The following is a 27,314-nucleotide window of genomic DNA, read 5'->3' on the forward strand; positions in this document are numbered from 1 at the left end:
GTGCTTGCATTCATCAGAGTTGGTGATTATCTTTATTTAGTGAAGGTATCCAGTAGAGTTCTGGCCTGATGGCAAGGTTGGGGTTAGCCCAGATCAGAGCATGTCGATCCTATACAGCTTACAAAGTAGAGGACCTACTTAGTTCTTGACTGTTTCAGCTCTGCTAGTGCGACTCTTTTACTTGCTCTTCTTATATTAAGTGGAAGCAGCTTCACATGCCTAATATCACATCTTCTGATGTTTGGGAATTTGTTGCTAGAGACCTCTTTTTTATGCAATATTTTTGTTCTTAAAAATAATTAAATTTTGACATAACTACATGCTACCTGTTTCTGTTCAAAGACTAGCTTAAAATCTGTCTCCTCTAAAAAGTTTTTCTTAACATTTCCAGATGTATTAATTCCAAATTAATCTTCCCCCATGCTGAACTCCTGTACCAGCTTACAACATGTAGTAGCATCACTTCTTGGAAAATTTTATCGTTGTTGTTATATGTGCATCTTACTTAATACTAACTATAAATTCCACAAGGTTAGATACATTTTTGTATGCTTTTTGTTAACACCTTAACATTTGGCATGTGTATGTATTCTACAAATTCTACGCTGACTTTTTTTTTTTTAATATACTGGGTGAATAATTTAAAAGTTTCAGAACAGCTTATTCTTTAAATGTAATATATTCTTAATTGAAGTCTAATTTTTAAAGTCTTATTTTTATATTTATATTTATTTTCTATAGTGTATTCAGATTTTTTTCTTAGAATTCAATTTTTCCCCTTGACATTCCAAAGAAGTTGTCATGGAAGAAATTATTGTAGAACCTAGGTATGTTTCCTTAAATGTAGCCTGTGCACTCCTGCTCACCCTCAGCCCACATCCCATGATGTTTCAGTTGTGCATGTTGAACAAATTCTGAAGGTCTAATGTGTACAATGGTAATGCAGTTAATAATGCTGTTATGTCCCTGAACATTGATTTAAAAAAAAAGATCTTAAATGTTCTTACCACACATACACCCCAGATAAATATGTAAGGCAACAGATATGTTACTTAGTTTGATTATAGTAACTTTTTCATCATGTATCTGTGTATCAGATCATCACATCATACACTTTAAATATACACAGTTTTTGCCAATTATACCTCAATAAAGGTGGAAAAATATAAAAATGTGAGAAGAGGAAAGTGTGACCAGTCACTATTTTAAGGTAGACTTGGAAGGAAAAAAAGATTAAACTGTGTGAAAAATTATATCCATGTGAAAGGAGAAGCAGAGAAACCCTGGCAAGACTTGGAAGTAAGGAGTGAATTTCTTGCATTTCCTAAGAGTATTGTTTGAGTGGGAGAAAGGGGCTGTGGCCAGAGTGCACCTACCCTGCTGGAGGACAGCTGCAGCTGGCAGTGGGTGGGGATACCTTCTGGATGTCCCTGGGTGTGGCCTGCAGCTGTAGGACACTGATGGAAAGCACCTAGCCTTGCAATGGGTGTAGATCTTAGAACTTCAGAAATATGTGCATCTTTAGAGGTAGCTGTTCAACATAAGAGCTGTGTACCATGCTAGGGTCTAGGTGTAGGGAGGTGATCAGATCAGGGAAGATGGCCCTGTCTTTGCAAAATGTATCTTAATGAATAGGAAGATAAACAAGCATGTGATCAGCATATTTTTTGATAATTCTTACAAAGGATGGTAAGTTTTCAGAATAAAAAGTGTGGATGGCATGAAAGAATGAAGATTGGGTGGATAGGAGCAGGACGGCAATTTATATGGGTATATCAGCAATTAAAGTTAGTACACTTCAGAAGGACCTGCGAAGTACATTGTCTTTTTTGATTTCTCATTCCCCGTGTCCCACATTTTAAATACCTTCCGCTGCTAGTTCTGATCCCCTATTTCTCAAAGCTGTGTCTTCCTCTCTGCTGTTCTTCATCACTGCTCACTGCTTGCTGCCTGGAGGGCTCTCAGCAGTCTCTGTGTTGGATTCCCACCTCCCCTTTTAGCCCACTAAAATTCATAGTCGCACAACCATGAATTGCAGTGACCTCTCCCAAAATACAAATCGGATCCTGCTACCCTGTGACACCTTGAATGGATCCCCATCCTATGAAGGATGAGTGCTGTGGACCTGTCCTTCCAGATACATATCTTGGCTGTCTTCTGAGTCACACTTGAACATTATGCTTTTGTGCTGTTCTTACATTTTTATCCTTGCTGTTGTTTCCCCTTTGTTCAAAATATGATGTGCCAAGCCCCCATCATCTCCTTTGAAAAAATGTCTGCCAGTTCATCCCATCCTCAAAATGAGCCCTCTGTGCTCCCTGCATATCTCCATCAATAAGTTTATTTATCACATTATTATATAATTATCAGAGTCCAGTAAATATGTTACTCTTGTATATTTCTAATGTCTAATAATAGTAGATACTCAATAAATGTTTTTAGGTAAATAAGTAAATGGTTTGCTTTAAATTGGTCTCTTATATTCTGTAACTATTAAGCATAAATTTCTTAATATTTAATATTTTAATATATATCCTTAATCATGAAAAAATTCAGATTCACTGATTTCAGTACATATTTGGTCTTAATATTTTTGTGCCTGTAATAAGACCTTTATGAGGTCTTTGCTACTTAGTGGGAACAGTGCCATCTATTGGCTGTTGTCCAAATTGTATCTACTGTTGTTTCCAGGATTCAGCACAGAACATTAATGGAACATTTTGAGGAAGGCATGCCTATAAAAAGTGATATCACAATTTTGCACAAAAAGCTTAACTACCACTTTCAGGGCAAAAGCAAATAAGGTCATTGCATTGGGTATCCCAACAAAGTAGAATAACATTGTATATTGATACAGTAACAGAAAATGTGAACCATCAGCTTGTTTTTATTTATTTTTATCACAGCTCATTCCTAAAGAAATTGAAATGGTTATTACTGTTTCATAGAAACAATCTAAGCCAAAATATAAATTAACATTTACTTCTGCACCTTTTTTAAGAATAGGCAATACTTGGTGATCGAGACAGTACCACTTCTATGTACTTTTAAAGTCTTCATGGAACCATAAGGGCATGAGGAAAATCCCTAAACTAAAAGTAGAGATCAGCCAAGCCACAGACAGCTGCTTTTTAATGGGAACCCACAGCAGGTTAAAAAGTGGTGATTCTCTTTGTTCTGAGTGACAGGTAACCCATTATTGAGCTTTTGTTGTTATTTGTTTCTGCAACTTCATTTACTGATAGTGGTCTCTTCTATAGCAATGTTTTTACATCTTAAGTGAAGCTCTGTCTAAGAGTTAAATTCCACTCATGGAGATAAACTGCACAGGATCTGGCCTCTGCCATGCAATGGCCTGCTAGAAGCTACGCTGCCGTTGACAAGTACAGTGGCTGCTACTGTATTCTGTAGCAAGACAAAGAAGATTTCAGATGAGGGTAGGCCACCAAAACGTCAGTAAGCCTTTCTGTGTTTCCAGATTACCACAGCTTATATGAGTTTCAGGAATAATATGCTTTACACTGTGGTTAAAACAAATATAATTTAAAATACATTATGTGGTAGAAGTTTATTTTTTAAATCGAGATTGTTTTTTGTGTTTTAGTCATCTGTGGTCTTTCTCTAAAGAGGAACTCCTTACCATTTGTGACCTGGTAGGCTCAGACACTGGCATTATGTTGCTGAATGCACACATATGAAGCTCGATGTTAACTTCTGCTATTGCAGTGCCTGTGTAGCTGGCTGTAAAGCCATGATAATAATAATGATAACAACAGTTATGATGACCGTCATAATATTAAGTAGCATATACCTTTTGCTGTGTGCTAGAAACTTTGGGTAGACAGATAAGGTATGCACATCCCCACACTCATCTGATATTTTCAATAACCCTATAAGGTTAGCACAATGATATACTTCAAGAGAAGGAAAATTCAGGCATCAAACCCAGGACTTAGGCCTTTAGAGTTCATACTCTTAATTTTTTGGATCTTACAAAATTATGAAAGGATATTCAGTACTGTTATTCTTTTCATTTTATGGGCAAAGAAACGAGGCATAGATAGGCTAAAGGACGTATTCAGCATCCCACAGCTAATAAATGTCAGCAGTCTAGCCTCCAGGGCCCATGCTTTTAGTATACTGAATTATCTTTCATATAAATCTAGTAGCCACATTTACAAATTTTTAAAAAATTCAAAATAATTAAAAATAGGATGTAATGAATATAAATTAATAAGCTTAATGAAGAAGATTGTTTTATTTATATTGAATTTCTGATATTTGGTTTATTAGTAGACAGATTTTTGGCTTGTTTTGTGTTTCATATGTTTCCTGAATGATTTTGAAATTTATATCATTGTAATTTTTGTTATAAAATTTATGTCATTGCCATTTTAATTTTTCTATTTGGTTATAAACATACTTCTATTATTGAACCATTGATTTAATAATCTAGTCATATTACTGCAACCAGAGAGTGCTGAAAGTAAAATACCTATTTAACAAACAAATATTAATTTAACTTTATATTCCTAGTGGTTGCATCCACTGCTATTGGCATATGCAGAGACTAGCAGAACATGAGTGGTCATGGCAACATGGAGAGGATGCTGTAGCTCAGGTGCTTTGAGGGTGGCTTATCTGCATGGTCCTGCTCTGCTACATGTACTTTGCCTCATTCTCCTGTCATTTTTCTCTGCTCAGTCTGTTGTAGAATTCTCATTTTGGTCCAGGACTTCTGTGGCATTGTTTGGCCTGCTCTTAGTGCTGACAAAGCTGTGACATGACAAGTGCATTTTCTTCTTATTTCTGGTCCTACATCAAATGGCTCAGTGTTTATTGGCTTATATTAGTATTTAGTTTTTTGGAATATGACCAGAAATACATTTTTAAAATTCTCACAGCACTTATGAATACCTCTAAAACATATCCAAGAGCTCCTGGGCTTCCTGGACTCCAGGTGGAACTCCTTTGTTAGAGCTGTCCACAGAGAGGTACCGTTGCCAGTGTCCTGGAAGCACTGAGACACATGTGACATGTGACCGTTATAGGTGTACTCAGCATCTCTGTAGGGTCAGGGCTTTTTCCTGCAATTCAGTTTGGACCATTCTAAGACTGTGTTAAAATGGAACTAAGGTGCTTTATTGCAAAAAGTGCTGTACTGTCATTTGCCCTCCCAGTTAAGGTGAATGCAGTCACCGGAGTTCTTGGGCAGTTTAAGGAGGTTGCTTCTTGTGTACACCTGAACTCAATTCCAGTACATGCTGTTTGCTTTTCCTTTTTAAATGTCCCCTTGCCCCATGCTGCTGCTGATCTCACTAGATATTGCCCTAGGTGCTGGGCCACATGGCTGATCCTCCTGCATGGATTGCCCTCAAAGCCTGGGTCAGGCACCTCTCTCTGTTTTTATATTGCATTCTGTTAAGGAGAAAGGTTGTGCTTCTGAGTGTCTTTTAAGAAGACAGCATTAAAAGTACCTTTGAGGGGGACTAGGGATATAACTCAGTTGGTAGAGTGCTTGCATCACATGCACAAGGCCCTGGATTCAATCCCCAGCACCATCAAAAAAAAAAAAATACTTTTGAATTATTATTTCTATTCTTCTATTTTTCTAGGATGTATAAGTGAGGGCCATGGCAGAGGAGGAGCTGGGTTAGGAGCTTGAACCAAAGAAAATTTATTCTGATTTTGAAAATCACCAGTTTGACAACTAAAACTTGTCATGAGGTTTAGCTTACCTACTTTGGCTCCAAGATGACTTCTTTTCCAGGCCACACCTCCAACACTAGATTTGCACATGCAGACTCAACAGGACAAGTTAGTTTCTGCTTTTTCAAGGGATGTCCAAACAACCTTTTCTGAATATTGTGTTAAAGGTACCTTTTATATTTTTAATTCATGATCTCCATATGTTATGGATTTATAGTTTATAAGATTGTTATTGTAGCAAGAATTTTAATGCTTATTAAGAAAATATATGGGACGATTTTTGAAGTAACCTAAAATGGCATTGTTGTTAGAAATAATGATTTTTTAACTTTTGGAAAGGGAACCAATTCCAAAATTTGTGTAAGTTTGCATATGTGTTCCTTGATAGGTCCACTTGAAGCCTAGGAGGTATTGCTGACTCAAGAGTAAGACTTTCTCAATAGGGAATAATGTGGATGGGCAGTTATTTTTACTTTGAATAGTTACTGGACTAGAATAGAAAAGATACCATAGCCAGAGAGTAGAATACTTTACCAATAAGTAATTTAAATACAGATTTTCTAATGTAAATAGTAACTTCTTGCCTGAAGGGTAGACACATTTTTTTACTTGAATAATTGTTGTAATTCAGTATTTGACATTGCCTGATTTTTATTATTTATACGTGTGCTATGAAAAAGAAGACTCATTCAACAAATTGTTTATTAAGAATCTTCTTTGTTCCGAGAACTACTTTGGATACTAGGGACATAGAGAGGTTATAAACCATCTTGGCCTCAGGATTTCACTGCTATTCAGAGCAATTATTCTAAACCTGGCTGGTCATCACAACTACTTGAGAAATATTTAAAAATCATAAATTCACAGGTCCTAAGTTTCCACACAGTGAGCATGGTGGTACATGCCTGTCATCCCAGCTACTTAGGAGGATGAGGCAGGGAATGCCTTGAGCCCTTGAGCCTCAAAGCCAGCTGGGCAACACAGCAAGACCCCAACTCAAAAAGCAAAAACAAAAACCCAACATAGGATCCCAAAGCAACAATTGCATGGTGTAGTCCCTTGCATCAGGAGCATTAAGCAGACTTCCAGCTCTCACAGTCAGTTGCTATTTTCTGCCTTTGAATCCCAGAGAATATTCTCCTTACTCTATCCTTTCTGTCACCCAGATCTAAGCCTCTGAAATAAGAATAAAGGGCAATTAGTGAGTTATGAACTAACTTAATGTACGTTCATTATCATTTCAAAAGGCAATAATGAGGTAAGGATGCTTTGGAATCCACAGTTCAAATGAATGAAATTAGAGAAACTGTTTATTAATACTTTAGAACACTGGTTCTTAATGTCTTTTGGGGGGGGGATAGATATATTTTAGAATCTGATAAAAGCTGTAGATTCTCTGTCCAAGAAAATTTAAGTGGGTTTTATTTCAGGAGTTAACATACTCCCTGGTGCCCATGTGGGACAACCAGATTAAAATGTCCTTTGTACCTCTCAGGCCTCTCACTCTCCTTCTCTGTGCCAGGGGTCCTGCTGTCTCCCAGCCATCTTTAGCTCTCTTTGTTTCTTCCTGTTTAGGTCATATTGTCTTATTTTTCTGTGAATGCCTCTATGCTTTGCTCTTCCCCTTTCTTCTTTTCTTTTTTACTGAAATTTCTTTTTTCTCTCTTTCTCTTCTTACCTAACTAGAAGTGGGGTTGAAGTCATTTTAAACTAATTATGGTATGATTTGCATGGTTTTAATTTCATAGAGCTATTTCATTTAAAAACATTGCAGTGGCTTTCTATGTGGTTTAGGAACAAAAGGAAAAAGAATCACACGCTGCTACCATTTTGCTTCTGGCCTGTTATCATTTTGGTGTACTTCTTTATAGAATTGTTTAAAATGCAGTATGAATGTATACTGTTGTATTCAAATGATATTTTGACCATAAAAGTTTCAGAGGTGTTGTAGAAAATTTATTTTCCTAAGAGTCAATCTAGGGATTACAATATGCATCATTAATTTATCAAAATCTAGTTCTAGTTAACATTGTAGCTTAACTTGCAGTAAAGTGTAGGGACTTTGGGCTAGCGTACCTTTATTCTGTTCTCTTTGTGCTGTGCTTTCATAAGTATTACATAATCTGTGTACCTTATAACCCCAAAAAGACGGTGTTAGAATTTTGGCATTTGGTAGGTGTATGGCTTTTAAAGACAAAACAGAAGAAAATAAGAAGCATGCACACAATGCAGTGCTGTACTCAGTGCAGGGTTAGAGTGCTTCCTGCACATCCCAGGGCCTCCTACACAGTACAGGGCTCTGTGTGACTCCCAGGCTCACTACTCATGATGCTTTTCTTTCCTTCCTGTGGTTCTTTTCCTTTTAGCCTGAAGGACTTGTTTCAATGTCTCTCTTAGGGCATGCCCACCTACAGTGAATCATTTGGGTTTCTCTCTCTGTGTGAGTGCTTTGGTCTGCCCTGGTTTTTTGTTGATGGCTCCCTCTGCGCTGTAAAAGAGCCCATCATCTTGCTGTCTGCTCTGTATCACTCCTGAGGAGCCATATCTATTAGCCATGGTTCCACTTGCGTGTGCGTCCTAGGTGTTTTCCTTTGCTGTTTTTAAGAGTTTTTGTTGTTGTTGTTTGGGTTTTTTTGCCTTTGGCCATAGGGTTTGACTGAGTCATGCAAATTGGTTCCATTTGTATTTTTCCTCCTGGAGTTCATTGAGCTTTTAACTTAAGTTAAAAGTTTTCACCAAGTTCAGGATTTTGAACATTACTTCTTCAGGTATTTTTCCTCCCCCTTCCTCCTGCTTGCTCTTTTCTCCTTCTTGGATTCCACTTGTACATGTGGTAGGATGTTGACAGTGTTTCACAGAACTCTGAGGCTCACTTCTTGTTTTCCTCCAGTGCATTTTCTTTTTGGTTTTTGTTTTTATCCATTTTAGTAGACTCAGATTCTTTTTTCTGCCTTTTAGGGTATTTTAGCGTATCTCATGAGTTTGATTGGATTTTAGTTATTGTGCACATCATTTCCATTTGGTTTGTTATCATTTCAAATCTCTCTGTTGAGATTCACTCTTTGTTCAATTAGTCTTACCATGTCTTCCTGTAATTCTTTGAACATATTAATAACTTCTTTGAAGTCTTTGCTAAATCAGACATCTGGGTCAATTTAGAGTTAGTTTCTGTTAATCACTTTTTTTTTCTTAATTATCTACTTATATTTCCTTATTCCCCTCCCAACCCCCGTAATAATTTTTGCTTTAGAATTTGGGTTGCAGGTAACAATTGTTGTGTACTCTGGATCGCTTTGTGCTCTAGAGGCTTTACTGCTGCTTGTTTAGTGGGCCATGTTCTAGTTTTGTACTGTGCAAAGTGTTGCCTCTGCAGTGCTAACTGCTGATGTCTCAGCTTCATTTTTGTGTTTGTTGATGGTGTATGCTTTTAGTGGTCTCCTCTGTGCCTGTACACTTCAATGGTCAGTAAGTTCCTTGGGCAAAGGACAGGGCTCAGTGCCTGTGGGCAGGAAGCCTTTCTGAGGCCAGGAGAACATTCAGACAGGAGCCCTTGCCCAGATCTGTAGGCTTTTAGTTCCCACCTGCTCCTCGAAGCTATGGTCGTAAGCGGTCCTAAGCATGGAGAGTCTGCGTTCTTGGTCCACTCTGGCTCTTGCACTTCCAGAATCTTCCCATTAAATATTGCGTCATTCTGCTACTGCCCTGTGAACCAAACCTGTCTGTGGTAGTAAAGTTGTAGGCCTTTACCATTCAGCTTCAGGGGAAGAAACATCTCTAAGTGAGAATATCCAAACTTAGCCATTCTCAATCAATGAAATTGCAGTTTGCCTCAATGAACATCTCTTGTGTCGTCTGCCACGAATGATTTCTAAGTTAGTGTCCTGCAGTTTCACTTAGCAGTAATGGTATGAGTCATTTTCTGTATCCAGTAAAGGTTTTTGTAAATATTTTTAGAACAGTTTTTGGGAAAGTATTTAAATATTTTAAAAGTTCTATAAGATTTTAGTTTAGCCATATTATACTTCAGTGTCCTGGTAGAATGAAGTAAATTCGGTTATTTCTCTGTTAGAGATTTACTGGTTTTTTTCAGTCATTTTTTTTTTTTTTTTTTTGGTCAGCAACCTTTCTAGATAACACTATGACTAACATCAGTGCACACATGACCTGTGTCATCATTAATGGTCCAGGTGGGACTCTAATGGAACCCTGCATAATGGGCATGAGATATTAACTACTCTCAGTATAAAGTAGTTAATAAGCCATTTTCTGGCTGGGTGGCAGTTTGGCATACTTGCAAATTTTAGCATTATTGTAATTTAAATAGGTATTACTGTATCTGGTTAAGTAGTTACCTAACTAGTTCTTTATTGTTGGTGATTTAGTAACTTCTGGTTACTAAACAGTCTAAAGAATGTTCTGACATTGGAATGGCCGTAGATTTTTCATGTTTTAAATATTTTCTCCTGGGTTCCCAAATTGGAAGTATTTCCTCAAAGAGAATGAGTACTTTTATTCTTGTTCATGTATTTGACATTGTATTCAATAAATTTGTATCTGTTCATAATGTCATGAGTGAAGCATGAGAGTCTTATGTCATTGATCCACATAAGTTGTCATTCACCTTGTTCTCATTTGCATATTTTGGTAGTAATGACAGAATTCGGTTGGCAAAATCTAAGAGCATGAGGAGTGGTCTTTTTTGTGTGTGAGTTGTTCCATGTTCTTTAGCTCATGTGTCTTCTGGGTTGTCAATTGAAGAAGAACCTCTTGGAATGAAGCTGTCAGTGCAGTTGTTCACTGCTAATTGTTTACCTGTCCCTGAGTGACACTATATTTTGGTTCTGTGCTACTGGATATTTATTATATAAAACTGAGCATTTGTATAACCGGTCCAATCAGTTGGTCTTTCTCTTCTGTGATTTCTTCTGATGCTTTTAAGTCTAAAACATCAGCCCTTCCCTCATGTGAATTCTTGTTCTCTGAGTTTCAACCAAGTGAAATTGCCACTATTACAGTTAAAAAATAATTAACTGCATTTCATATGGTTTCACCATAAAGTCTTTTTGATATGTGTTTATTTTCCTTTTTGGCATATTTTACTCCTCATGATCTCACAAATAAAGAACAAAATGTACACACAAAAAAAATCTTTCTTTTTTATTAATTTTTAAATTTGTTTTAATTGATTATACATGACAGTAGAATGCATTTATGCACTTTGATATGTCATACTTAGATGGGATATAATTTCATTTTTCTGAGTGTACATGTTGTAGAATCATATGGGTCATGTAGTTACATATATACATAAAGTAAAAATGTCTGTTTCATTCTACTATCATTCCTATCTCCACATCCCCTCCCCTCCCCTCCCTTCACTTCCCTCTACCTAATCTAAGGTAACACTATTCTTCTCTAGTGACCCCTGCCTTATTGTGAATTAGCATCTGCATATTAGAGAAAACATTCAGTCTTTGGTGTTTTCGGATTGGCTTATTTCGCTTAGCATGATATTCTCCAAATCCATCCATTTACTGACAAAAGCCATAATGTAACTCTTCTTTAAAGCTGAGTAATATTCCATGCAGTATATATACCACATTTTTTTTTATTCATTCATCTATTTAAGGACACCTCCATTGGTTCCATAGTTTAGCTATTGTGAATTAAGCTTCTATAAACATTGACGTGGCTGCATTACCGTAGTATGCTGATTTTAAGTTCTTTGGGTATAAACTGAGGAGTGCAATAGCTGGGTCAAATGGTGGTTCCATTCCCAGTTTTCTGAGGAGTCTCCATACTGCTTTCCATAGTGGTTGTACCAATTTGCAGTCCCACCAACAATGTATGAGTATGCCTTTTCCCCCACATCCTCGCCAACATTTATTTTTTACCTGTATTCTTGATGATTGCCATTCTGACAGGAGTGAGATGAATTCTTAGTGTAGTTTTAATTTGCATTTCTCTAATTGCTAGAGATGTTGAAACACTTTTTCATATGTTTGTTGATAGATTGTAGTTTTTCTTCTGTATCTGTTCAGTTCCTTAGTCCATTTATTGATTGGGTTACTTGCTTTTTGGTGTTAAGTTTTTTGAGTTTTTTATATATCCTAGAGATTAATGTTTTATCAGAGGTGCATGTGGTAAAGATTTCTTCCAAGTCTGTAGGCTCTCTCCTCACAGTGTTGTTTCCTTTGCTTAGAAGAAGGTTTTTAATTTGAATCTATCCTATTTATTGATTCTTGATTTTACTTCTTGCACTTTAGGAGTCTTCTTAAGAAAGTCAGATCCTAGGCCAACATGGTGAAGATTTGGGCCTATTTTTTTCTTCTATTAGGCTCAGGGTCTCTGTGCTAGTGGCCAAGTCTTTGATCCACTTTGAGTTGATTTTTGTGCAGGGTGAGAGGTAGAGGTTTAATTTCATTTTGCTACATATGGATTTCCAGTTTTGCCAGCACCATTTATTGAATAGTCTATTTTCTCCAGTGAATGCTTTTGGCACCTTTGTCTAGGATGACATAAATGTATTTATGTGGTTTGTCTCTATGTCCTCTATTCTGTACCACTGGTCTAGAAGTCGATTTTGGTGCCAATACCATGCCATTTTTGTTACTATAACTCTGTATTATAGTTTAAGGTCTGGTATTGTGATGCCTCCTGCTTCACTTTTATTGCTATTCTGGGTCTCTTATTTTTCCAAATAAATTTTATAATTGCCTTTTCTGTTTCTATGAAGAATGTCATTGGGATTTTAATAGAAATTGCATTAATTCCGTGTAATGCTTTTGGTAATATGACCATTTTGACAATATTAATTCTCCCTATCCAGGAGCATGGGAGATCTTTCCATCTTCTGGGGTTTTCTTCAATTTCTTTCTTTAGTATTCTGTAGTATTCATTGTACATGTCTTTCACCTCTTTTGTTAGATTGATTCCCAGGTATTTTATTTTATTTTATTTTTTGAGGCTATTGTGAATGGGGTAGTTTTCCTAATTTCTCTTTCAGTGGCTTCTTTGCTGATGGTATAGGGAATGCATTTGATTTATGGGCGTTGATTTTATGTCCTGCGACTTTGCTGAATTCATTTATTAGTTGTAGAAGTTTTCTGGCAGAATTTTTTAGGTCTTCTAGATATAAAATCATGCCATCAGCAAATAATTATAATTTGAGTTCTTCTTTACCTATTTGTATCCCTTTAATTTCTTTCTTTTGTCTAATTACTCTGGATAGAATGTCAAGAATGATATTTAATAGAAGTAGTGAAAGAGGACATCCTTGTCTTGTTCCAGTTTTTAGAGGAAATGTTTCCAATTTTTCTCCATTTAGAATGATGCTGGCCTTGGGTTTAGCATATATAGCTTTTAGAATGCTTAAGTATTTTCCTACTATCCCTAGTTTTTCTAGTGTTTTGAACATGAAGGTGTGCTGTATTTTGTTAAGTGATGTTTTGGCGTCTATTAAGATGATCATATGATTCTTGTTTTTAAGTCTATTAATATGATGAAGTACATTTATTGATTTCCATATGTTGAACCAACCTTGCACCACTTGATCATGGTGCACTATCTTTTTAATATGTTTTTGTATGTGATTTGCCAGAATTTTATTGAGAATTTTTACATCTATGTTCATCATAGATATTGTTCTAAAGTTTTCTTTCCTTGATGTGTCTTTATCTGGTTTTGGAATCAGGGTTATATTGGCCTCATAGAATGAGTTTGGAAGGGTTCCCTCCTTTCCTATTTTATGGAATACTTTGAGAAGTATTGGTGTTAATTCTTCTTTGAAAGTCATATAAAACTCAGCTGAGAATCCATCTGGTCCTGGGTTTTTCTTGACTGGTAGGCTTTTGATGGCATTTTCTATTTCATTATTTGAAATTGATGTGTTTATATTGTGTCTGAACTCCTCATTCACTTTGGGTAGGTCATATGTCTCTAGAAATTTATTGATGTCTTCAATATTTTCTATTTTATTGTATTATAAATTTTCAATATAGTTTCTAATTATCTTTGTATTTCAGATGTTTTCATTGTGATATTTCCTTCTGCATCATATACTTTAATAATTTGAGTTTTTCTCTTTTTTTCTCTTTCTTAGCATGGCCAGGTATTTATCTATTTTTCTTTATTTTTTCAAAGAACCAACTTTTTGTTTTGTCAGTTTTTTTAATTGTTTCTTTTGTTTTGATTTCAGCTCTGATTTTAATTATTTTCTGTCTTCTGCTTTTGGTACTGATTTGTTCTTTTTCTAGGGCTTTGAGATGTAGTGTTAGGTTATTTATTTGTTGACTTTTTATTCTTTTAATGAATGCACTCAATGCAATAAACTTTCCTCTTAGTACTGTCTTCATAGTGTCCGAGAGATTTTGATACATTGTTTCTGTGTTCTCATTTACCTCTATGAAATTTTTTAATTTCATCTTTGATTTCTTCTACTATCCATTCATCATTCAATAGTGTATTATTTAGTTTCTGTTTGTTACAGTAGTTTGTAGTTTTAATTTTATCATTGATTTCTAATTTCATTCCATTCTGGTCTGGTAGAATGCAGGGTATTATCTCTGGTTTTTTTTTTTTTTTTTTAGTGTGTGTGTGTGTGTGTGTGTTTACTAAGAGTTGCTTTGTGGCATAAGATATGGCCTGTTTTAGAGAAGGAGCCAGGTGCTGCTGAGAAGAAAGTATATTTGCTCATTAATGGATAAAATATTCTATATATGTCTGTTAAGTCTAAATTATTGATTGTATTATTTAGTTCTATAGTTTCCTTATTGAGTTTTTGTTTGGCAGATCTGTCCAGTAGTGAGAAAGGAGAGTTAAAATCACCCAGTATTATTATATTGGAGTCTATTTGACTCTTGAAATTGAGAAGGGTTTGCTTGATGCTCCATTGTTTGGGACATAAATATTTATAATTGTTATGTTCTGCCTATATATACTTCCCTTAAGAAGTATGATCCCACCATTATGTAAAATTATAAATGCACTAATAAAAAATATGGAGACTGGGTGTAGTGGTGCACACATGTAATCCCAGTGACAAAGGAGGCTGAAACAGGAAGATCTCAGGTTTGAGGCTAGCCTAAGCAATTTGTGACACCCTAAGCAACTTTGTTAAGACCCTGTCTCAAAATAAAAAGGGTTGGGAATGTAGCTCAAAGGTAAAAGCACCTTTGTTTCCAATCCCCAGGACAACAAACAAACAAAAAACAAACGCTGCCATTTTGATACAGTGTTTAATGTTCTTGAAAAAGTAAAGTGGGAATTATTTACTTGGTAATGATTTGAGGCTCTCATCCTTAATTTTCCATAATAATGTATTATTCAGTTGCCCTTTCATAATATTTTTGAAAGCATGTAAAGTTCAGTACTTTTGATTATATGTGATTTTATTAGTGTGCTAGTTTTTATTAATGAAAATAGGATTTAATTGACCTTATGTTTTATGTCTACATGAAGCAGTCAAGAGAAAAAGGAGTCAAGAAAAAAGAGTGGGACCTAACTGTTGTAGAGTGAAAGTTCAGGAAATAAGTTATTCATTATATATCTATATTTTTTCTTTGGTTGTTCATTAGAAGTCTTAAAAAGAAAGATAGAAAGAAATAGAGAAAAAGAGAAAGAAAGAAAACAAAGAAACCCAACAGCATGGATTTAGAACGAGTGCTGGTTTCTGCCAGCACTTTCAAGTCATGACTGACAACACCCATGGTTTTGACTTTTCTTAAGCAGAGATCATTAATTATGATAAATTGTGCTTTTGTGATTTTACTAATGTCAACTAAAACATCATTGTCTGATAATCTGTATTATTTTCATTTATTTCTTAAGCCAGGTATTGATTCGAGATCTCTTGAAGCAAAGCAATACTATATTATCTATTATAAATTTCACTTATTGGTAAAATGTATCTTCAATCTCGTTGAAGGGTTAGGACTGAATATCAAATGCTAGATTGCAGGTAAAACTTAGTTTTTACAGTTTTTAGAGCAGATTTACATGTACTAAAATGTGTGACATGAATATTTTACTAGGCTTTAAAAAAATTTATTAAACTTAAAAATTTTGACTTACTTTTTCCTTTATCAAGACTTTTCTTTTTCTCATTATGTCCATTTCCCCTATCAATTAATTCAGTCAGTTATCAGTTGGAAAATAAGTAGGAGAAGTAAGGATAAAGAAAGAAAATAAAAATTAACATTTTGCAATATATATTCTAGTTCTTTCTAAAATATGCATTTTATTTTTTAATTATGTGGTTTCATTTTTAAATTACAAATCTGGATTCTTTCACATATGTAGTTTTGCATTCTTATAAAATGTAATGTTATTGCTGGTGGGACTGCAAATTAGTAAAACCACTATGGAAAGCAGTATGGAGATTCTTCAAAAAGCTGAAAATGGAACCAACTATCCCACTCCTCGGTTTATATCCAAAAGATTTAAAATCAGCATACTATAGTGAAACAGCCACATCAATGTTTATAGCAGCTCAGTACACAATAGCTAAGCTATGAAACCAACCAAGATGCCTTTGAACAGATGAATTGATAAGAAACTGTGTGATATATACAAAAATGGAATAGTACTCAGTCACAAAGAAGATTGACTTTATGACAAAAGGTAAACAAAAGGACCTGGAGACTATCCTCGAAGTGAAGTAGGCCAGTTCCAAAAAACCCAAGGTTGAATTTGCTGAGATGTGGAAGCTAACCCATAATAAGCAGGGAGAGGGGAAGAATAGATATTCAGTAGATCAAACAAAGGGGAAGGAAAGGGGCATAGGGAAAAAGAAAGACAGTAGAATGAATCTAAAAATTCCTGTGTACTTATAGGAATACAACATAGTGAATCCCACCATTATGTACATCCATAAGAATGAGATCCTAACTAGAATAATATATTCCATGCTTGTAGAATTATATCAAAATGACTTCTAACTTAAAAGAGCCAATAAAAAAGAAAGAAAAAATAAAATGTAATGTTAGCATTTTTACATGTTAGTGAATGTGTTTATAACATTTAAAAGTTGACTGCTGTGCTACTTCCATCCTGAGGCTGACTATAATTTAATTAATTTATTCTTCCTTTTGGAAGGACAGACATTATAATAAGCAGACTTGCATAGATAAGGAATCAAAAGCCTCAGAGATTAGAATCAACATTAGAAGACAGCCCTTTTGACCTTCCATCAATCTTCTGCCCTTTTCTCCTCCCATGTTAACAAATACAGCACATATGAAACATGCCCTATATACAGTATTCCATCTAGAAAACATCACAGTAAGTCATTCAAATAAAATATTTTATGCAACATATTTATAGTAGTACAAAATAAATGAAATATTTATTTGATCTTTTGCTAATTTGTATCCTTACTTATTTTTAATGTTTCAGTTCTTTAAACAGCTGGATATTTAATATATGTTTCGCGGGAGAAAATATGATATAAAAAGCTTTGTACTACTTTTACATTTTGTTGCTGAGTAGGGAAAATACTTCCAAAAAGTAAATTTGAAAGATCTTCTAGAGGCAAAATGAAGTGACCATGTTAAAGGATAGAAATTAAAACTTGCAATGAAACACAGAAGGTCTTGTCAAAAAAAAAATTAAAAACTGGGCTGGGGATGTGGCTCAAGCAGTAGTGCACTCACCTGGCATGCTCGGGGTGCTGGGTTCGATCCTCAGCACCACATAAAAATAAAAGATGTTGTGTCTACCGAAAACTAAAAAATAAATATTTAAAAATTTCTCTCTCTCTCTCTCTCTCTTTAAAAAAAAATTAAAAACTTATGAGTCCATAAAGCAAACAGACATAAGTAGGCTAGTCCAGGAAGCTGGATCCGAGAGGATTCCATTTCCTTACCAGCAGCCCAAGATGATAGAAAGGGAGAAACAGTGCAGTAGGAATGTGGTCACAGAACATGAGACTCTCACTAGCAGCTCTGCAAAAGATTTAAAAAGTATGGAACTTTATTGTAAACTGATCCTCAGAGGATCAGAAGAGTGTTTATGTATAAAGTGTGTAAAAGAATGTGTCTCTGCCCATCCTGAAATGGTAACAGTATGGTCTAAGCACATGCTGATAACCTAAAATTGTGGCAACAACAACAACAAAAAAAAAAACAAACAAAAAGCAAAAGAAGAGCAGGGAGAGGGAATAGAAGCAGAAGGCAGCTATAAAGATGCTGAAAAGAAGATACTAAAGCAGTTGTAGATCTGAAAGCAGTTTCCCATTACACATCATTACACACTCTTTGTGCTTTAGAAGAAAGTTAGAAACCTCTGTAGTTATTTGTGTTTTACCTTTTAAAACAGAAGCAACTATATGATTGAGTCTAATCTTACATTAACCTCTATGCTTTGTTTAGAAGCATTTGTAAAATAATCTATTTTACATGGAATTATTTTAATGTTTTTGGTCTAACACAAATAATTGATGCACACGCATCTAAAGCCCTCTAATGGGGGAACTTCAAGTAAGTAAACATTTCTGCTTGGTAGCACAATTGTAGCTATTACTGAAAAATAATGGTTTGGGTTTGTTGTTTCTTGTGTTTTGTTTTGTACTTCTAAACTTCCATTCAAATAGCCACACTTCTCCCTCACCTCCTTGCCTACAGGCTCTGTGGCTATGCAGCTCTTTAGAGGAGAGAGCTTCTGCTCCATCTGGCTAAGCCTCTACATAAAGCACCTTCCTTTCCAGTTAACTCCTACTAAAAGGTGGTTTGAGTTTTAAGACTCTGACTGGGGCTAGAAATGAAGAAAGCCAAAGAGGAGAGGACCTCATTTTGAAAGAATGGAGAGTAATCTCTGGCATTTTTATAGTACCCAGTGTTCAAAGATAGTGCACCCTGTATCCAGCTGTCCAGCTGCAGGTAGAAAAAGAGCTGGAGTTTCAGCACTGCTGTCACTGGGGATGAGCTAGGAGAAGGGAATCCCATGTGGACAATCTCCATGAGTAAACGCAGAGGGAGGAGCCTAAGGATGCAGCTGGAAAAGGAGGAGGCTGTGCACTGCTGAGGTGCTGGCTGCGGTAAGGTGCCAATCCCAGAGTCAGGGTAGGGATGAGCCTGGAATACTGTTGATGGATTTGAAAACTAAAAAGATAAGTTTATGCTTATCTCAGGAAGAAGTGCTGTCACTGGGGTACTTTTAAAATGGCCACTTGGTGGGAACCTTGCTTGTGAAGATCTCTTTAGGTGCTATGTGAAGGGTGGCAGGACAAGTGGCAAGGACAGCTACATGTAGTTGGGGAATCTGCAGTCGTTCAGTTCTATCTGCCTGCTCTGCCCAGTAAATGTATGCAGTTTGCACTTGCAGATACAGATATTTGTAAGAACACACCTGTGTTTATCTAGCATATAAACAGAATCATTTAGCAGAAAGTAGAGCTGGGTCACAACAGGCCTCAAGGAAAAATGGCCCTCAGGTTCCGTTATATCTCTGTAGACTTTACCTATGAAATACATCTATGAAATGACATCCTTCTCTGGTTTTAAATAAAGAAAATAGCTATTAAGTAGTTTTTATAAACCTTAAAATGTTTAGAGAAAATATTTGATTAAATTCTAAGATAAATTTCTTATCCAGAATGGAATACAAGCCAGTGATGAGGCAAAGGTCTATAATCCCAGTGACTACGGAGGCTGAGGCAGGAGAATCACAAATTAGAGGCCAACCTGGGCAAATTAATGAGACCCTATCTTAAACAACAACAAAGCATAAAAAAAATAAGGGCACAGTATGGGGGGGGGGTGTAATTCAGTGATAAGTTCCCCTGGGTTCAATCCCCACCAAAAAATAAAAATAAAAAATAATGGAATACATGCTGACTCTTTCCTTTTTCCCTTTCTTTCTTTTCTTGGTCTTTATTTAACCAACTTGGTGCTAAGTACTAAAGGCAGGATAAATCAACTTTTGAGCTATTTGTAATATTTCTAGCTTAGGCCTTGATCCTAAGCAATAGAATTATAGTAACTGTTAAAATAAAATGTAGCTTGGAACATGATAAGCTGCTGATGTGTGTCTGTCCAGGAGAGATTGTGTTTACTCTAGAAGAAGCTGCATAGCACCCACTCTGCAAATATCTGTAATATTTTTAAAGTTTTACATCTGAAGAAGCTTGATTAAAATGAGCTTTTTAGTTGGTCCTCACAACCTTAAAGATCATTAAACATCTCAATGCTTAAGGGAATTTAGTTTTAGCTTTGTATAGTTTTTCATTGCAATTAATAGAGATTAGATTGGGCTGGGATTGTAGCTCAGTGGTAGAGCATTTGCCTAGCATGTGAGCGTGTGAGGCACTAGGTTCCATCCTTAGCACCACATAAAAAAAATAAACAAATGTATTGTGTCCATCCGTGACTTTAAAAAAAAAAAAAAGAAGGTTAGATTCATCTTTTTTTCCCCCATGAAAATTATTAAACAGATGGATCTTTTGGATCTCAAGCTGTGAAGTAGCATAGTGTTTTCAAGAACATAGTTTTGTGAACTGAATGCAAGTTCAATTTCTGCCACCATATTAGCTTTGTGAGTGAAGATAACACTAAAAATGAGAGCCTTGTTTGGAGTATGATGAGAGTTATATTAAGTGAGGTAGGTAAATGCTTTTCATGGATTTGGAGCATTATAAGCATACAATAAATAATAGGTATTTTTATTTTCCCCCCAAAAGTTGGTTTTTTTTTTTTAACATTGAGTTAATTAACTTTGTAGTCTATGCAGATTTCACAATTCATTGTTGCTATTTCTCATAATTTGCCCATGTTAAGGTGTGGACCTGGAGTGTCCCCCAACAGCTCATGTGGGGGACATGAAGCATGACTCCCAGGGCAGCCAGAGTCAGAGGTGGGCCTATAGGCAGTGATGAGGGTTCCAACCTCAGATGTGGATTAATCCATTGATGGCTGGATGAACCACTGGGTGGGTGGGACCTGATCATACCCGATAGGAACACTAAGACTGTTGTTGCCTTCAGCAAGCCCACAGACAGGTGGAGAGGACGAGTAACACGTGAGAATTCCTTTGAAGATGGTAAGTGTGCTGGCGCATATATGCCCAGGCATTGCAAGGGTGTGTGTGTGTGTGTGTGTGAGTTGAGGGGGATTCTGTAGGTGCTACCTCTTGAGCTGAGCTCTGAAAGAATATAGATGAGTCAGAAAGAGACAAAGGCGACTTTTAGATTTCTCTGCCTATGCAGAGAAATAAGACATTTTTATTGATATGCATTAGAAAAAATGACTCTGAATTGGACAAGTCACTTTACTTCATAAGGTTATTGTCAATATTGAATGAGAGACTTCTGCTTCTGGTCTAGATGGAGTAGCAGGGATCCAGGTTCTTTGTGCCTGAACCAAGTAAAAATTAGACACAATATCTTGAAACAAGCTGTTAAGACAGCCAGTATTGAATATGAAGTGACTTCTGAGAGCTAGAAATGAGGAGAGACCTGGTGGTCTCAGTGCAGGTCATGGGGTACAGTAGGCCACAGAGTTTAGTGGTCTTGAGTAGAAGATAGAGTTTGAGACCAGGGAGGCCAGATCCCTGAAGGTTCACAGAGTAGGTGGCCAGCCCTAGGTTCCCCCATGGCCATTCAGCAGATACTAATCAGTGCACACTAGGGAAATGACCTGAGGTCCCAAAAGAGCCTCCAGAAGTGGCGGGAGACAATGTTAACTGGCAGTTTGAGGGTGGGAAAGGGATCAATGCCTCTTCCCTGCAGCCAGAGTGGAAACCTCATAACCCGCAAAGCCTGCAGTTGAGTGCTTCACACGGCCTTGCCTCAGTGTGGAGCAGGGCCTCAGACTGAAGCCAGCCTGCCTAGTGGAGCCAGAGGTAAAGAGAGTTGGGCTGCCTGTGTGTACCTGAATTCAGATGTTTGTTACTTGGTAATTAAAAATAAAATAAAACTTTAAAACTGCTCCCAAGTAGCTTCATTGTGTCCCGGAATAAAACTCAAGTCTGTTTTAGTAATATAGAAATATCCAGCATCTAGAAAAATAAAATTTACAATGTCTGACAATCTATCAGAAATCACTGTGGATCCAAAAAAAAAAAAAAGCATGATATGCTAACATGTTTTATTTTAATTCATTATTTATGACAGCAGAATGCAATTCAATTCATACTACACAATAGAGCACAATTTTTCATGTCTCTGGTTGTACACAAAGTAGCGTCACACTATTCGTGTTTTCATACATGTAGTTAGGGTAATGGTGTTCATCGCATTCCACCGTCTTTCCTACCCCCATGCTCTAACATATGTTAAGGAAAAACTCAGTTAGCTGAAATTGACCCAAAATTGAGAGAGTAATAGAATTAACAGTCAAGAACATTAGCAGAGTGTACATCTGAGATGAAAAATATACTGAATGAGATTCATGAAGAGGAAAAAGTACAGAAAATGGGTTTGTGAAATAGAAAAAAGCGGAAAAAACTATCCAAAATGAAACGAGTAAAGGGAAGAAAAACTTAAAGAACTGTGGTGAAGTGTGGTACCGCTGTAAGAGCAAAATATACGATGCACATCTCTTTGGAGTCACCCAAGGAGAGAAAGCAGGGAGCAGAAAACACTAAGAAATAATGACCAAAAATTTTTAAAAATCTGATAAAAACCATAAATCAAATCTAAAATGCTTAATGAACCTCAAGTATAAGAAACTTGAAGAAGACTGCATCAAGGCATATCATAGTCAAATTGGTTTTTAACACTGGTTATGAGAAGAGAATCTTAGAATTAGATAGAGGGAAGAGTCTTTGTTATTACATATAAGGAACAAAGGTAGGTGTGAAAACAGATAAGAGAGGTAAATAGAGTAAATAGAGAGCCTACATCCTGGGAACAAATCTTTACTCCTCACACTTCAGATAGAGCCCTAATATCCAGAGTATACAAAGAACTCAAAAAATTAGACAATAAGAGAACAAACAACCCAATCAACAAATGGGCCAAGGACCTGAACAGACACTTCTCAGAGGAGGACATACAATCAATCAACAAGTACATGAAAAAATGCTCACCATCTCTAGCAGTCAGAGAAATGCAAATCAAAACCACCCTAAGATACCATCTCACTCCAGTAAGATTGGCAGCCATTATGAAGTCAAACAACAACAAGTGCTGGCGAGGATGTGGGGAAAAGGGTACACTTGTACATTGCTGGTGGGACTGCAAATTGGTGCAGCCAATTTGGAAAGCAGTATGGAGATTTCTTGGAAAGCTGGGAATGGAGCCACCATTTGACCCAGCTATTCCCCTTCTCGGTCTATTCCCTAAAGACCTAAAAAGAGCATGCTACAGGGACACTGCTACATCGATGTTCATAGCAGCACAATTCACAATAGCAAGACTGTGGAACCAACCTAGATGCCCTTCAATAGACGAATGGATAAAAAAAATGTGGCATTTATACACAATGGAGTATTACTCTGCATTAAAAAATGACAAAATCATAGAATTTACAGGGAAATGGATGGCATTAGAGCAGATTATGCTAAGTGAAGCTAGCCAATCCCTAAAAAACAAATGCCAAATGTCTTCTTTGATATAAGGAGAGTAACTAAGAACAGAGTAGGGTCGAAGAGCATGAGAAGAAGATTAACATTAAACAGGGATGAGAGGTGGGAGGGAAAGGGAGAGAGAAGGGAAATTGCATGGAAATGGAAGGAGACCCTCAGAGTTATACAAAAGTACATACAAGAGGAAGTGAGGGGAAAGGGGAAAATAATACAAGGGGGACAAATGAATGTCAGTAGAGGGGGCAGAGAGAGAAGAGGGGAGGGGAGGGGAGGGGAGGGGGGATAGTAGAGGATAGGAAAGGCAGCAGAACACAACAGACACTAGTATGGCAATATGTAAATCAATGGATGTGTAACTGATGTGATTCTGCAATCTGTATATGGGGTAAAAATGGGAGCTCATAACCCACTTGAATCAAAGTGTGAAATATGATATATCAAGAACTATGTAATGTTTTGAACAGCCAACAATAAAAAATTAAAAAAAAAAAAAGAAAACAGATTACTCACTGGGAACAATGCAGACCATGAGACAGTAAAGCAGCATCTTTAAAATATTGAAAGAAAAGTTGTAGACACTCAGAATTCTATACCCCGAGGGAACATCATTCAGAAATGAAGGTCTAATTAGTAGTTTTAAAAACATCCACAAAAAACAAAAAGTTCTTCATCAAGCAACCAGCACTATAAGAAATGTCACATAATGTCCTTTTAGCATTTTAACACATGGGTTGACATAATAGATAAAATGATAGATGATAAGTTAAAGAATATACATTAAATTCTAAAGGAAAACTCAAATAATGCAACAAAGAATTATAACTAATAAGCCAACAAAGAATGTAAAAACAGACTTGTAAAATACCCAATCTAAGACAAAGCAGAGTAAGAAAAACGAAGCAAAGAACATATGGGGCCAAGAATCATATAACAATGTGGCAGATTAATAATTGCTTTGGGTCTGAACACCTGAGTAAAAGAAAGTGGTTTTCCAGTTTGCTTAAAAAGGCAAGATCCAGCTGTGTGCTGCCTATATTTAAAACAAAACAAAACAAAACAAACCTATTTATATATAAAGATGCTAACAGGTAAACACAGTGGAAATATTTTTACTAGGCTAAAATGTAGTAGTATCAAGATGCCCATTCTTCCCACATTAATGTATAGACTCAATACAATCCCATGCATGATCCCCAAGGGCTTGTTTTTTGTGTGTTTGTTGCTGTGAAAGAAATTGACAGGCTTATTTTAAAATCTGGGAATGCCAACAAGCTAGAAAAGCCAAAACTTCTTTGAAAAAGAAGAAAACGGAGTATTCTACCTGATTTTGAGAGCTATTACAAAGCTCTAGTAATGAAGACAGTGTAATGTTGGCATTCAGAGTGACAAGTAGATGAGAGGACCAGAATGGAAAGTCTAGAAAGACTCATGTGGATTTGCACATGGCACACTGGCTTTTGAGAAAGGTGCAGAGACAGTGAAGAAATGATGGCTGTTTCCTCAAATGTGCTGGAACAATTGAGTAGCCACATACCAAAATAATAAAGAGTATGGTTTTCAGTGTGTACCTTGCATGTATACAAAATTAACTAAAAAGTGTTTAATAGAATTAGATGTAAAACATTCATAAAGTGGAGGTTACTTTCCAAATCTGGCCAGTCTAAGAACATGTTTAGCCCCAGAATTGTAGTTCCTTTCCACATTTCATAAATAAAACTTAGTAAAATATATCTGTGTAAGTATATGTATTCAGAATGAAATCATATTCATTTACTGGCTCAAATGTTTTTTCAAAAAATTTTTCTTCTGAAAAAATTCTCCCCTGAAATATCTCATCCAACATAGTGCCAGTATTTTTCTGTTGAAGTGCACCTGCTGTTTATAAGGGCCCTCCTGTTGGTGTGCTCTCTCCCATCAAGGGCCCTCAGTCACTGTGCTTTCTAACTCAGTGCAGACCATGAGACAGTAAAGCAGCGTCTTTAAAATACTGAAAGAAAAGTTGCTTATGGCCTGCTGGTCGGAATATCATTTCCCCTTTGCCATTCTGGTTATATGGTATTGCACAAAGTTTCAGGTTTCTACTCTGGCAGGTAGTTGGCAGAGATGACAAACTGTCTCCAGGCTCACCTGGCCCAGCAAAGTACTTTGTTCTGCGGAATAGTGGTCTTCATGACGATTTAAATTCTTGTGAAAAACTAACAGGTTTTATGTTGCAGGGTTCACGTGTCTGCTTGGGCACAGTGCTTGGTGCTCTGTTGGCTGTTTCCTTTTGCTGGGGTACCTGCTTCCTAGCTTTCCACTCTCTGTGTTCCTAGTCCTGATGTCAAAAACATTTCCAGTTCCTCAGCATGAATATGTATATATATTATAAATCCAGAAAGTGTCCATTTTTTGTTGATGTTTTGCTGTGGTATTTCAATTTGATATCATATATTTTCCATACTTCCTAATATTATAAAGCATGCTTGCCTACATTCTCCCTAAAAAAAAAATAATATAGAATTTTCTTTTTTGTTTGCGGTGCCCTCTCATATCCAATCAGGCTTTTCCTTTTACTTATTGTCTGTTTCTGAAAGATGATCCCTCCTACACAGCCTTTCTTCTGCTGTGTCAGCTTAGGTCCCCTCATCTCACCCGGAGTTTTTAAATCGCCACCTAACTGAGTTCCTTGCCTCCAGTTACATTTGTTTTTTTGTTTGTTTATTTTTGCATCACTGGGGATTATATCCAGGACCATGTGCATAGTAGGCTAATACTCTGCCACTGACCTACACCTGCAAATTTTTTTATTTTATTTTGAGACAGGGCCTCTCTAAGTTATTGAGACTGGCCTGTACTTGCCATTGTCCTGCCTCAGCCTCCACAGCCACTAGGATCACAGCCATGTGCCACCTTGCCCAGCTGTCCCATTCCTTTTGACTCATCCTCAGATGCACTGCTAGAGCAACCTATCAAAGCAAAGATCTGCTCTCACCACACTCTGTTTAGATTCTGGGTCTCTTCATCTCCTATGTCAGAGGTTGACTACTATGGATAAAATAAACACAAATGGGCCTTGGCGTGTCCCAATAAAATTCATTTATAGAACCAGCTGGTCTGAGTGTTGGGTTGTTAGCTCTTGTCGTGCCTCCTCCCTCCCTCAGTGTACCTAACCATTCTCCTCTCTGGCTTCTTTCAGTTGTTTTGGACCATTCAGATTCTTCCACTTTTCCGAGCATTGCATATTCTTTCTAAATCCAGTTATTTAATTCAAGCTGTTTTTTTATAATATAGCAAAATATTTAAATATATTGTGTTAATTCTGAGATGATTTTTATGTTGTTTATTTAAGTTATTTTTGTACTTTCTTGCTTATATCTTTATAAATGTATTACCATGTATAATCTTTTTTTTTAAATATTTATTTTTTAATTTTCAGCAGACACAACATCTTTATTTGTATGTGGTGCTGAGGATCGAACCCAGGCCGCACGCATGGCAGGCGAGCGCGCTACCGCTTGAGCCACATCCCCAGCCCTACCATGTATAATCTTAATGAAAGGTCTTTCATTAAAGTCGTAATGTTGATACAATCTGTGTTGTATTTTGGATACCATTAATACATTATCTAAAAACCTCAGAATGAGGTTATAGGTGGGAAAGTAGCAGTTCAGTGTCTACTTTATCCACTGTGTTCAGTCTTCATTTCAGAATAGCTAGTGGGGCAGCAGTACAGAAGTTACATTGCTTCTATCTTCCACAGAGCTGTTTTTTTCATATTTAGTTAGAAAAGCAGAAAGCGTTTAGTTTGGGAACCAACTTGCCTGAGGTACTAGATGTCAAATTGTTATTGTATTTAAATTCTAACAAGCCGTTCACATGTTTCCTTATTCAAAGAAAAACACAACTGAAGAATACATTGTTAAATGTGTGGGGTTTTCCTCATTATTAAATTTGGAGTTATTTGTGTTGTGCTGATTGGTATGGTTTTAGGATATAAAACAATTCCTTTTCCTTTAAAAAAAAATTTAAAAAGAACTTCACCCATGCTTTATCTTGTTGTTGAGAGCTGTGATTTGACAGTGAAAATGAGAGAACACATTGCT

General features: G+C 36.4%; 1 protein-coding gene across 5 annotated transcripts in view; it reads left to right on the top strand.

Annotated features, from left to right (window-relative positions):
* Positions 1 to 27,314, top strand: part of Rsrc1 (arginine and serine rich coiled-coil 1) — a 365,450-nt gene that overhangs the window by 199,853 nt on the left and 138,283 nt on the right. The gene's annotated exons all lie outside the window — the stretch shown is intronic.

This window comes from Marmota marmota, unplaced genomic scaffold (assembly GCF_001458135.2).
Source record: "Marmota marmota marmota unplaced genomic scaffold, marMar, whole genome shotgun sequence".
NCBI classification, from domain to species: domain Eukaryota; kingdom Metazoa; phylum Chordata; class Mammalia; order Rodentia; family Sciuridae; genus Marmota; species Marmota marmota.